At 43.4% G+C, this 12,325-nt stretch overlaps 1 protein-coding gene across 1 annotated transcript in view; it reads left to right on the forward strand.

Moving 5' to 3' along the window:
• Nucleotides 1-988, forward strand: part of atp1b2a (ATPase Na+/K+ transporting subunit beta 2a) — a 24,690-nt gene extending 23,702 nt beyond the window's left edge. The window contains exon 8 of the mRNA XM_067580188.1: nucleotides 1-988. This exon is cut by the window's left edge and continues 1,144 nt beyond it. The gene's annotated coding sequence lies outside the window, so the exon portion shown is untranslated.
• The last annotated feature ends 11,337 nt before the right edge of the window (nucleotides 989-12,325 follow it).

A 12,325-nucleotide genomic window follows, 5' to 3' on the forward strand; every position in this document is an offset into this window, starting at 1 on the left:
CTCTCTGATGTCACTGCCAATGACGATGGAAGATCTTCACATCCATCATCTTATCAATTATCAATCTGCGTGTATCAAAGACCAAACTATTGATCCTACAGCTGAGTAGTTTACTGATCAATATCTTCGATCAGCTGGTTTATGTATTCATGTCTGTATTTATTTATTTATTTGTGATACGTTTTTGTTTTTTCACATTTAAATCATTAAAGATAAATGAATAGTTATTTAACAGGATTCTGATTGGTTCAGACATATCATGTAAGACTGCTTCTGATTGGCTGTTCAGCATCTATTTTACACAAATGCCACACCTGGAACATGTGGGATTATCAGTAATAAATCTGGGATTATTAGTAATAAATCTGGGATTATTAGTAATAAATCTGGGATTATTAGTAATAAATCTGGGATTATTAGTCAGTTCAATCCAGATAAGAAACCAGTTCAGAATTCGGTCCAGTTTATCGGCCATGTTGGACCACTGTGTCCTCGTTTGTTACCATGGGAGCAGCTGAATCCACAGCCAATCAGATGCTAACTTCAGTAACCATGGCAACAGTATTTTGTTTTATGTCATATTGTTTGTTTTTTCAGCTCATTAGTTAATAAGAAGAGTAATTAGTGAATTAATTAACAAAGTAGTGAGTTTAGTGTATTAACGAGTTAACAAGTTAGTCACAGTTAGTCGTTTTGTTTACGTTTGTTTTTGTTTTGTTTACTATCGTCGATATGGGGTTGAGCATGACAACTGTTACCATGACAACCCAACCATGTGACACACACACACTCTGTCGTGCTGCGTGGACACGCCCCTCCTCACCTGCACTGCTCTCCACCAATCGTCTTCCTTACAGAGTGACACCTCACCAGCCAATCAGAGGGTCCCGCTGTATACTGTTGATGCTACTTGTTTGTGATTGGTCGATTCCTCCTGCCTGAAAATGTCCTTGTGTTTAACAGACAAATAAAAGACTAAGAAATGAAACAAAAACCTCATTTTTTGATTGATTGATTTGATTGATCAGGATGTGTTTTAATATAAACTTGATTAAATGTTCACAGCTGTAATGACACAGAGATCCTGACGTAGACTGAAAACTAGACAAACTTATTTCTGTTTGGTTTTGGTGAAACAACCTGAGATTATAGATAAATATAAATATCTGATCTCTTAGTTTTATATGTTGAATCAGTTCCAGCAGTCGCAGAACTTCAGGAGCTTTTATGAGAAAAACTCAAATGTTTATTCATTTAATGATATTTCTACATTATAAGGTTTGTTGATGTTGCAGTCTCTAGTGTTTGCACCACTTCTAGTTCGGGAGTTCTTGAAGGATGGCTGCTATAAGGCTTCACCAGCGGGACACATCGTCAGTTGGGTACCTCAGCATCACGGGGTGTTTCGGCCAGTTATGCACCCTCTGCTGAGGCAGGCCCACCACAGGTTGATCAAGCCTGGGTGTGTGTCCCGCGGTTAGCTGTTAGCCTTAGCAGCCCAGGTGGTGTCGCTGCTCTTCAGCCGCAGCCAATGGCTTGTCCTCTCGGCGGTGTTGGCCAGCTCTTTGATGGCTTATCTGTGAGCCTGTCCCCTGACTCCGACCTCCATAAGGAGCTTTGCTGTTGTGCCGGCTACAAAGCCCCTACACCCCACCTCCACCGGGCGCACCCTTATCTTCCAGCCTCTCTCCTCTGCTAAGTTGGAGTAGCGCAGCTTCTTACGCTCATACACTTCTTTGATGGCGTCCTCCCAGGGAACTGTCAGTTCTATGATGTAGGCGAGCTGGCAGGAAGTAGACCAGAGGATGAGGTCTATCTATCTTACTCTTGGAATTGGTACATCACTGATGTAGAACTGCTCGCCTGTTTGTTGGCCTTTGACAACAGAGATGCTGTGTGACTTGCTTGGCTTGAACTCCATTCTTGCCCACTGGATGTTTTCCTGGAGTTTCTGAAGCAAGCATCCAGTGCATGGTTTTGTTGTCGTGATGATGGTCATGTCGTCCATGTAGGCTCTAATTGGCGGGAGACGCAGGCCGCTCTTGGTCCTCTCGCCTCCCACTAACCAATGAGATGCCCGTATGATCAGCTCCGTTGCCAAGACGAATGCCAGAGAGGAAATTCTGCAGCCTGCCGTGATGCCGATCTCCAGATGCTCACAGGCAGTGGTCTTATTCTCAGATGTTACACAGAACTGGAGATCCTGAAAGTAGCTCTTGACCAAATCTGTGATGTGGTTTGGTACGCCGAGGTAGTTGAAGGCCATCCACAAGATCTTGTGAGGGACTGATCTGAAGGCGTTGGCAAAGTCTAAAAAAACCACATGTAGGTCTCTCCGTTCCTTTTTGGCAGTTTGTATCTGGTACCAGATGATATTGGCATGCTCCAGACCTCCTGAGAAACCCTGGATCCCTGAAACCCTTCTGCACTGATGTGTCAACAAAGTTGTTTCTTTGCAGGAATGTAGAGAGCCTTTGGTCCAGGACACTGAAGAAGACCTTTCCCTCTACATTCAGCAGGCTGATCTGGCGAAACTGGCTGATGGATGACGAGTCCTTCTCTTTGGGGATCAGGACACCTCCTGCTCTTCTCCATGCTTTCGGTATCACTCCCTTCTGCCAAGCCACCTTCATCAGCTTCCAGAGGTATTTAAGGACTCCGAGGGTGTTCTTATAGAGCCTATACAGGATACCATTGGGCCCAGGTGCTGATGCTAATCTCGCCTGCTTCACAGTCTTCTCCACCTGGCTCCATGTGGGGGGCCTTATGTCCATTTGGTGTTCAGGTGCATGAATTGGTGGTATGTTGTTCAGGATGGTGACTGGCTCAGAGGGTCTTTCTGCTGCCTCTGCGTTTTGCCCTTTATCCCAAACCTCTCTGCACCACAGCTGTAGATGATGGATCCCATGTTCTCCAGTTTTCTCTCAACAGGGTCCTTCTGTTGTTCCAGTAGGAGGACCAGGTCTGAATCAATTGTCTCCCACTCTCTCTTCTGGCTGGATTTGGGCCACAGGAACTGAGGTTTCCTTCCTTCCATCTTCCTCTCTGTTGCTGGCAGCAGCTGGCTGTTTTGATAATTGAATAATCATTTTAGTATTTTTTACATAATTAAGGACACGGCTGCTTTGATTGACAGGTCGTTAGCCGCTAGGTGGCTTGTTTCAGCAACCAGGCTTCATTCAGCTGCCTCAGCTCCACCTCCTTGTTTATTCCGGATTAGCCGGGAGTCAGGCAGAGTCAGGCGGAGTCAGGCGCTGCCAAGATGGCGATGGCTGGACCCGCCCACTCTGAGCTTCAAAACCGCTCTTCAGAAACCAGCAGGTGAGGCTACGGTGGCTACGTCCATATTTTTACAGTCTATGGCGGACCATCAACATGCCGACCATTAATCAGCTGACTAATCAAACTCGTTCACGCATCAATCCAGAGATAAATAAACTCAAATAAAACAAAATGATTTTTATTTAATTTAATTCTGTTTATCTTGCATTGAGTTTATTTGAGCTTTTAGCCTCCTGCACTAATATTTATTTACTTTAAAGTCATGTATATCTGAGTGTCTTCAGGTAAAAGTGTGTTTTTATATGTGAGTGTCTTTGTCTACATATCAAATATTTAACCTCATATATATATAATATATACGGTAAATATAATATAATACAGTCACCAAAAGTCCTTTTTGGGCCTTTTCATGTAAAAACACTGTAGAGTCACACTGTGTGCTGTCTTACAGTCCATACTGCTCTCCACCTGTACACGCATTTACATGTTTACATGTTTACATATTTACATATTTACATGTTTGCATGTTTACATATTTACATGTTTACAAGTCTTAGTTGAGGATCAGACTCATGAAATCCAAATCTTTACAATCAATGAAGAGTTTCTATAAAACGTCATGTTGTTGATCTTTCTGGTGGTTTGTGATGGATTCTGTTCAGTCCAGAGGGCTGTTCCATCAACGCAGCTACAGAAAGAGGTCTGACTAGAACTAACATCAACTTCCACTTGAGGATCAAGTCGTTCCACTAACACAGTTTAGCTGCGTCTAGTCAGCGTTCAGTCTATCCAGACTGGAATAAACCTGCAGTGTGCACGGAGGACATAAACAACCCAGAACAGTCGATTGTAGAAAAGACGAAACTGTGTCACTAAAAGAAGAGAAAACTAGAGCGAACAGAACAAACCTGCTGATGAAACTATATGAAGAATATAAACTACAGTTAACAAGGTGAAGGAGACGACTCGGCACAAAACTGATGACAGATTAAATGCACACCTGTGGGCAGGTAGTGATGGTCTAAAGGTTAGAGGAGTGAACTGATCACCAGAAGGTTGATGGTTCAATCCCTGCAGGCTTGATGTGTGTGTATATTTATTACCCTACATGAATACAGAGTTACTGAACTTTATTGACTGTTTCTAAACACAGTGCAGCTGTTTCAAACACATTGTGAGCATTTTAGAAGCAGCAGGTTCTGAATTTTGTCAGCAACGAGTTCCTTGTTTTCCCGGCAGCAGAACAGGTGAAGAGAGCGGTGAATGTTGTTACTATAAGCAGTTAATACTGTAAACATTTAAACACAGCAGAAGGATTCATGGTTTAGACTTTATTTAATTGTCTTTTTGTCTTCACAGCTTGAACAAAATGAGTGAATGAATAAATAAATAACTTCAAAATAACGCTGGCACACTTTTATTTCTTAAATTATAAACACTGAGCTTTTAAATAAAAGGGTTCAGTCCAATACAGGAGTGACCGCGAATAAAATGGAGATTTACTGAAGTATATTTATAAAAGTCCCTCACAGTTCTTCTGTTTTATGTTCCTGAACACAGACAAGTGATGCGAGTGTGAAAAGACACTTGATGGAAGCGTCTGTTAGAGTCTGTTTCTGTCTGTTTCCGTCTGTCGGACGTTCTTTGACACACAGCTGAGTTAAGTTTGACCTTTAACCTGCCACAGAGCAGCTAGTTCTGCTGACTGAGTTACCATGGTTACCATGGTTACTGAGCTGGGACTCATATAAGCCGCAGTGATGGAACGAACTCTCACTTAAATTAGCGAAGCTTATTGAAATAATCCAGACCGTCCCGTTAGCCAGCTTGATGGAACTCCCCCCTGGTTCATCTCCAACCAGTCTGACACGTTCACATAAACTGGATCACTGCAGGTCAACAACAACAGACAGAAAGAGTAACTGTTCTTCGTCTCAACGCTGCCACCTTGTGACCAAAGTTACAGCTACAGTCTGGCAGCTCCAGCTGTACAGATTCATGTCTTTAAACAACATGAACGTGAACCAGTCTGAGCTCACAGACCCCAAAGACTTCAAGAGCACATGGAGGCCTCTTGGTGGATCCCGTCCACCTTTATCAGGTTCTACTGCATGAACACAGCAGCCAGCACCTTTATTCACTGAGTGTGTGCTGGGCTCAGTGCAGCAGGACATGGCCTGACATACCATGCCTCTGGGACCATGGACCTCGGCTCAGAGTGATGTCTTTTTCTTCAAAGCTAGCCTTGCAGCCTGGCAGGCTAGGTGGTCTTCCATCCATTACAGTTGGACTCTGGTGGGGCCAGCTAAGTCTTGATGGGGTCTTGTGCTTTGGTCATGGGTGTTTATGTCGTGTAAATTTGTGAAAGTTCCTTTGTTTGAGCACATGGGTGACTCTGGTGGGGGCGACATCTTATATGAACTAACCTGCTGTTTCAGGGTCCTGCAGGAGCAGCTGGGTCTGCTTGGTTTCCTCATGGTGTGTCTACCAGAGTCCCCATATATATGTAATATGTAGGGTGGAGAGATAGTCTGGATACGATAGAGAACAGATGGTCACATTGTAACCCAGGTTCTCTGAGTGGTCTCTGTACTCTCTGCCAGGCTTCCCTTTCAACACCAGTTCCAAGATCTTTCCCATGTGAGCTCAACACCCTCGTATTTGGGGGATTGATGTTTTCTAAGCATGTTATAAGACCTGGATGTCCCCCTCTGAGCTTCCAACTTGATCACCGTAACTCCTGATAGCAAGATTTGTCTGCTGTTGTAACACAATTACTTATTTGAATAATATATAATATTATATTTAGACACCAGCTGTTCAGAGGAGAGTAAATGTTCCCATCAAACAGGTCTTCCATTAGCATTATTCCTGCTCTCACACAATTATCACATGACAGAGTTTTTATTAAGTTTCAGTGACTTATTTTACCATATTGACGACCTGTTGGTATGACAGGGATTCATGTTGCAGGTCTGATGAGGTCTTCTGCAGCTGTCTCTAGTAAATGCCAGACAGGGTTTCTATAAGGTACATCCCCTCCTGTCTGATGAGGAAAGCTTGCATTAAGAAGGGATCCACCAGATCTTCCTCCACTGCTACCCAAGCAGGAGCACAGGTCTCTGGTAGATCTGATTTAGATAACTGACTGAGTGACAAGACATAATGGTACCAGTCTGTTCTTGGGCGTCCCAGACCACCCTCCTCCACTGATGCATATAATATCTTCTTATTGAAGAGGGCTTCTTGCCCACCTATAAGCTGGAGGAATATAATGAATATAATGAATCTGTGGAACTACAATCATCTTTAAGATGTTTATCCTTTCTATCAATGAAAGGCCCAGTTCTGACCAGTTTAGTAAATTACTTTCAATTTCTTGGATAAGGGGCAGTAAATTTAGATCCATTATGTTTTCCAATCCTGGGGTGATCATGACACCCAGATAAACCAATCAGATGGAAGCCAGTTACCATGGATACTCAGGGTCATAACTTAGATAAAAGAGAGAGTATAAGGTACACCCTTTCGTCAAACTGACAGCTCTAGGTCATAGGTCACTAGGTCAAGAGGTCACCCTAATTAGCATAATTTATGCAAGGTTATCGTGGGAGAGTGTGAACGTCATACTGACAGATCTAAGTCAAGGTCAAGAGGTCACCCTAATTTATGCATATATTAGGTTATCGTGGGAAAGCGTGAAATTGGTAAGTTATGTGTCTAGACATGTTAGTCTGGCGCGGGTATTTTGAAATGCGGCGGTATTATGGCATTTTCTGTAGAAAAATAGAGAAATGAATAAAAAAAGTGAGAAACTGTGTTAAAAAGATGATTTTTCCAGCAGTAAGTTGTGTTTGTTGATAGAGAAGAAAAGTAAATTAGAAGCACCTTCTGCTATCCTTTTTTTTTTTTTTTTTAGCAGCATGGTTGTTGATGGAGGAAAAAAAAAAAAAAAAAAAAAAAAAAAGAGAAAAAAAGGAGAGAGAAAAAAAAAAAAAAAAGATCTTTACCCTCGCTTCATACCTTAACTCCGCCCAAGACCATTCCCACAAATTTTATCATCCTATAAATTGAAAGGGTATGTAAGAGTACTGAAAATAAATTCTGGAGAGTCTGCGTTGAGAGTACCTTCAGGCTGAATTTTTTATTTAAAAAAAAAAAAAAAAAAAAAAAAAGAGAACTCACCATGTCTGAACCGGTCGGTAAAAGGGAAGTTGACTGTAAAGAAGAAGAAGAAGTTTCCATCGTTGAAGACGTGCAGCAGGCAAAGTTAAGGGTAGAGAGAGCCATGATGTCGATGATTAGCCAGACGCCTGTATCCCTCTACAATGATAAGTCTACGCATATGGGTAGTCTCGCTGACTGCAATGCACCGCGGAAAAGCATGGTGTTTCTGTATCGTACCCAGATGCCTCCTCCAGAGTCCCTGCGTGAAGAATGGTCTCTAGAGCCTTATGGGCTGCGTGGATCCTGGGGGTACATTTTCAAGTATGAGATGGCTGAGCTCTGTCTGTATCAGTTGGGTGAGAATGAGACGTTTGGGCCCGATTCTTACACAGTCTCCCTGACCTCCAATGACTGGGGAGTGCTGAAGCTGGCTACGCCTGAATTTCTTTGGCAAAGCTCTCCTTCGACCCCTAAACGGATGAAGCGTGGGGAAGACTTGGAATCTTGTCCGTCCACGAGTGAGGTCCGGAGGAGAAGAATTCTTTTCAGCGCTACGTGGGAGGGAAGATCTGCGGCCTGTGGCCGCTGGTTCCATCGAGCCAGTCTCCGCATGGGCGAGATAAAGGAGCCGTCATGCTCTGTCACGCATGCATTGAAGGACGTGGCAGACGTCTTTGTCTTGGAGGCCTTCAACTCCGACTGCGGGGTGTTTAAGACGATGCTGGTCCTACCCGTAACGGCCTGGTCAGACCAGATGAATCAGACGGCTGAGAAGATCAGTTCACTCTTTCACAGCTGCTGCAACTGGAAGGATATTCTAGCTACGAAGAAAACGCTAAACTTTAATGACACACCCACTTCTACAGCTTAACCACACCCCCACCCCATCCCCGCCCCCTCTATGTTCTTATATTAAGGTCTGGGTGAGACGGGGTAGAGAACGCAGACTTGAACAGAGTTACTGTCAGATACTTGAGATGCCCAGACGCAAGACCCATCCGAGGATACGTGCGGATCCAATCTGGACCAGATTTCTTTCAAGCACCACTACCAATACCGTCATGCCGGTAATCCCTGAGGTTTCAACTCCCCGTGAAGAGGAGGGCTGTACGGGGACAGCCTCTCAGACAGATCAGCCCCCCTCTACGGTCTATGCGGAGATGGAGGACCGGTCTTCAACCCCGTCGACGGAGTGCAACCAGGAGCTCGAGCTTCCCACCTCCCCGGAGGACTCTACCTCCTCCTCCTCTGACACGGATACGGACATGGTCGAGGAGATGGAGGATTACGCCTGTGAAATTCCCACCTCCCCGGAGTCTGACCCTGTTGACACCTCCCCGGAGTCTGACCCTGTTGACACCTCCCCGGAGTCTGACCCTGTTGACATGGAGACCCCACCCCCGAGCCCAGCCTCCATGAAGGCCCCATCCCCGAACCCTGCCTCCACACCCCCGATCCCGGCCTCCACATCCTCTGATGATGATGATGAAATAGACGGGTGGATATCGACATTCTTTCTTAAGACCGTGAAGGAGGGTGCGCTTCATTTGCTCAACAATGCTCTCCACAAGTACCGTCGCAACGCCTGTTACGGGTGTCAAGTGAAACACCCCAGTCAGAAAGAACATCAATGTCTGGACGTGCTCGAGGATGACTTCTACAAGGATAACTTTCAAGGACTGATGAAGGACCTTTGTACTCCTAAATTCATTCCTGCTATTCAACGCCTGCTGACGCTTCGTAACATCAAGACGGATGACATCAAGGTCAAGATTGTTGCTGAAACGCTGTTGTATGAGTTGAGATCGGAGAGAAAGATCTTTGAAGCTATTCATAAAATGTACGACGAGCTGATAGGGGATGATTTGATGAATATAACGCAACTCCGGGCCATGGCTGAATACTGGGAGGCATAGAAAAAAAAAAAAAAAGAAAAAAAAAAAAAAAGATGGGTAATTACTGGAGAAAACTTGTAACCTACGAGGGTGATCAATCTGTCATCGATCATTTAATAGATCTACTGGATCGGTGGAGAAAACTTGTAACCTACGAGGGTGATCAATCTGTCATCGGTCATTTAATAGATCTACTGGATCGGGTGATTCAAAACAGAGTTTCGTCAATCAGAAACACAGACCTCTTTTTCAGAACTGCAGAGATGGAACAACTTGAAAACATTTTACAACAAGTACGCTCTCACGCCCTCGTCTCTGTACTTAGAGACTGGGAACTGATTGTACTGGATACTCTGTGTATAAGTTCTTTTCGCTTGTCCGATACCTTTGCAAAAATTTTGACAGAATGGGCTAAAGATTCTTTTCAGGCAAAAGCCGGACATGTGTTTGCCCTGTATGCTCTGTTCATCGATGCTGCAACGCTCTGTCTGCAAAACAACATAGCCTTAAATATACCGGATGAACTGAGACGATTACACCGCATAATTCAGCATACCCTAGGTATTTCTGTCTTACACCAAACCTTGATGAAGATTAGAGTTTAGTACGGTTTTTTTCTATTCTATGTTTTAGAATCTTGCAAGAAGTATGTAATAGCATTTACTGAGCATATTATTCTGAGATACTTGATCTGTTTTATTTTTCCTCAATGAACATGTCTGTTTGTTATTTCCCTCGATGAACATGTTTTGTTTGTTTGAGACTTGAACAACATTTTTTTTTATACCTTTTAAGTGTTTTTTTATATCGATTTGATGAGCTGAACTGCTTATGATTAAAAAAAATAAATAAAGAGACTGAAAAGAAAACTGGAGAGACTTTTTTTTTTTAAAAAATTAAAAGAAAAAAAAAAAGTTAGAGAGAGAGAGAGCGAGAAATAAATAATAAAAAAGTGTTGACGCAGCTGCTTGTCATCATTCCAACCTCAGATTTTGATGAGAGTGGTAAGGCTGATAAAAAAGATAGGATGGCAGAGGCAAGATTTATGAAGCAAGTATACTATGACCCAGCACATCCTGGTAGTTATGGCGGGATAGACCGACTCCATAGGGCTGTACAGGATAAAACGGGGGAAAATGTCAGGATTGAAAACGTCAAAGACTTTTTATCAGAGCAGGATGCTTATACTCTACATAAACCCGCCCGAGTACATTTTACCAGAAACAGAGTCTTTGTTCCTAGACCTTTAAATCAGTTTCAAGCTGACCTTTGTGACATGCAGGCCTTAAGCGAATACAACGATGACTTTAATTATTTATTAACCGTCATCGATGTATTCTCCAAGAAGGCTTATGTACGGGTTCTGAAGAGAAAAACTGCGACGGAGGTAGTAAAGGCTTTTGAATCCATTTTTGAGGAAAGTCAGACGCCGGTAAAACTACAGACCGACGCAGGGAGAGAGTTTTTTAACAAGAGTTTTGAGGCTTTAATGAAAAAACACAGTATTATACATTTTGCCACAGCCAGCGATCTCAAGGCCTCTGTGATTGAAAGATTTAATCGTACCTTAAAAGGTAGAATGTGGAGGTATTTTACAGCAAACAATACCATGAGATATATCGATGTCTTACAAGACTTGGTGAAGAGCTACAATCATAGCTATCATAGTAGTATTAAAATGACGCCGATGCAGGTGACTCCAGAAAATACCCCTCAGGTGTTTCAGAACCTGTACGGTAGCACCCCCATACATGATCTTAAATCAGAAATGAATTTCAAGGTAGGAGACACGGTGAGAATATCTAAAGTGAGAGGGGTGTTTGATAAAAAATATGAACAGAGTTTTACAGATGAAGTGTTTACGGTGTCAGAATGCATTCCACGCTATCCTCCTGTATACAAACTCAAAGATTTTGACGGAGAGTCTATCGAGGGATCCTTTTATGAACCCGAGCTGCAAAAAGTAAAAATGGGTCAGGATAAGCTGTATCAAGTGGAGAAAATTTTAAAACGACGTACGCTTAGGGGTAAAAAGCAGGTTCTTGTGCGCTGGAAAAACTGGCCTGAGAAATTCAACAGCTGGGTAGATGCCGACGACCTAAAAAATATATAAAACAGCCCCGTGAGCTTCAAAAACCGGTAGTCTATCGTTAAAAACCCATCGAGCATCATGGATCAACTCTCTAGAGAGGGTTTTTACATTACCCTACCCTCCAACGCCAGCCTCAACGTCTTTAAAAATAACACGAGTTCCGCTTATCAGGTGGATTTGGCTCAGCATATAGATTTAGAGGGGTCCTGGGAGGTGGCCTTAGCGGAGATTTCATACCCTCACACGTGGTTTAACGTTCCTATAGAGAAGGGGCTTTTTGAATGGAGAGAGAAACCCGAAGAAGACCAGAATGAGGATACGGTTATGATTCGTACTCAAAAGATTAGAGGAGGTTATTACTCGAGCGTGAATCAATTTATGACCGAGCTGAACGCCTTTCTCAGAAAAATCGGTTCGGATATTTATGTACAGTTCAGCCACATTCAGAAAAGATTTGAATTTCAGGCCGGGGGTAAATATCATCTACGTTTTCATCCACCCTTGTCTTACGTCATGGGAATGAAACCGGGAGAATGGTTCAGGTTCGATCAGAGGATGGCTCCCTACCCGGTGGATATAAAGGCAGGATTCTACCACCTCTACTGTTACAGTGACGTGGTGCGTCCTCAGGTGGTAGGTGACGCTTACGCTCCTCTCCTGAGGATCGTCGATGTACAAGGAACGTACGGGGATGTCATCACAAAGTATTTTAACCCCGCCTACTATCTACCTGTAGCTAAAAATCACATTGAAAACATCCGCATAGAGATAAAATCGGATCAGAACGAACCCATCAACTTTACCTTCGGGAAGACTATTGTGAAACTCCATTTTAGACCCATCAAAAGGGTTTAAAAATGGCCGCGGTCATGCATGACCCTCGCCGGTT

The sequence above is a fragment of the Thunnus thynnus genome, chromosome 22, assembly GCF_963924715.1.
Source record: "Thunnus thynnus chromosome 22, fThuThy2.1, whole genome shotgun sequence".
Classification (NCBI taxonomy): domain Eukaryota; kingdom Metazoa; phylum Chordata; class Actinopteri; order Scombriformes; family Scombridae; genus Thunnus; species Thunnus thynnus.